This window comes from Halyomorpha halys, unplaced genomic scaffold (genome assembly GCF_000696795.3).
Source record: "Halyomorpha halys isolate HHAL.00 unplaced genomic scaffold, Hhal_1.1 Scaffold1096.1, whole genome shotgun sequence".
Classification (NCBI taxonomy): domain Eukaryota; kingdom Metazoa; phylum Arthropoda; class Insecta; order Hemiptera; family Pentatomidae; genus Halyomorpha; species Halyomorpha halys.
The window spans coordinates 584,668-585,959 of record NW_027110100.1 but is presented as its reverse complement, the minus strand read 5'-3'; positions in this window follow the sequence as shown (position 1 = coordinate 585,959).

The window sequence follows — 1,292 nt, the reverse complement described above, 5'->3', positions numbered from 1 at the left end:
AACCTGGAATCCTCACACCAGACTGAAAAGACAGGAAACTGCACGTCGATTTCGACTATTACAGCACTTACTAGACAAACGGTTTAAACTTTCAACACAGTACAAAAGACTGATCTACATGACTGTAATAAGCCCAATCTGGACATATGGAGTTGAGCTTTGGGGCTCCACTAAACCTTCGAATTCCTCTCGTATTCAATCCTTAAAGTCCTTCGTAAAATCCTCAATGCTTCTTACTTTGTCACAAATAAAATCATTCATAAAGACTTTAATGTTCCCTATGTAATCGATCTAGCCCGAACCAGATATCACTCCTTCCATTATAAACTCTCTAACCACTCAAACCCCCTAGTTTCTAATCTTGCATCCTCTTCCATTCCTGACAATCCTCCGAGGTGCTTGAAAAGAAGATGGCCACGAGACCAGCTAATGTAAAATGTTATTAGAATGCTACCAATGGGTAGTTTTTTAAGATTTTAGTTTTAATTTTTTTTTATGTTATACTTATAATAAAGTATGTAGCAACTCTGCAAGAACATTGAGCTTGGTAGCGTTGAGTGCTGATGTTAGGGGCAGGTTCCTCCACCGTAAAATATGGCACAAAGGAGGAAGATAGGGTATGTAATAAAGAAATAGGAAAATGAATCAAATTTATAAACACGAGTCCATTTCTGCAACAAAATTATGACATTCACCTCTTCGGTGATATTAGGTTCATCATTATACTTTTCAGGTCCTTCTGTACTGAGACATTTTTAATTTTCATGAACTAGCCATCGTGTAACTCAATCCTTCATTGGAATGTATATGTCCCTTATGGCCTCCACTTAGCCTTCATTTCTGTTTCCCTAACTAGTTTATTTTTATGAAATGACATATGTCCCCTAAGAATAAATACATGGTTCATACACTAAGATTTATGTCAGGCAAGCATTTAGAAGTTTACTGTAAGTAAAACGAAATTACATTAGGATATTGGCTTAACTACTGTTATACAATAAGTAGAGGAGGTGTTGTTTAAAAGACAAAATGGATGAAGATTGGCGAATGGAGATGGGAAGAGAATTATAGAAGGAGGTATGACGAAGGATTTGCTGAAGAAGGCGGTTATATAGGAGGGTATATATCCTATTTGTATATATCCTATTGAATACGAGAGGAATTCGAAGGTTTAGTGGAGCCCCAAAGCTCAACTCCATATGTCCAGATTGGGCTTATTACAGTCATGTAGATCAGTCTTTTGTAATGTGTTGGAAGTTTAGACCGTTTGTCTAGTAAGTGCTGTAATAGTC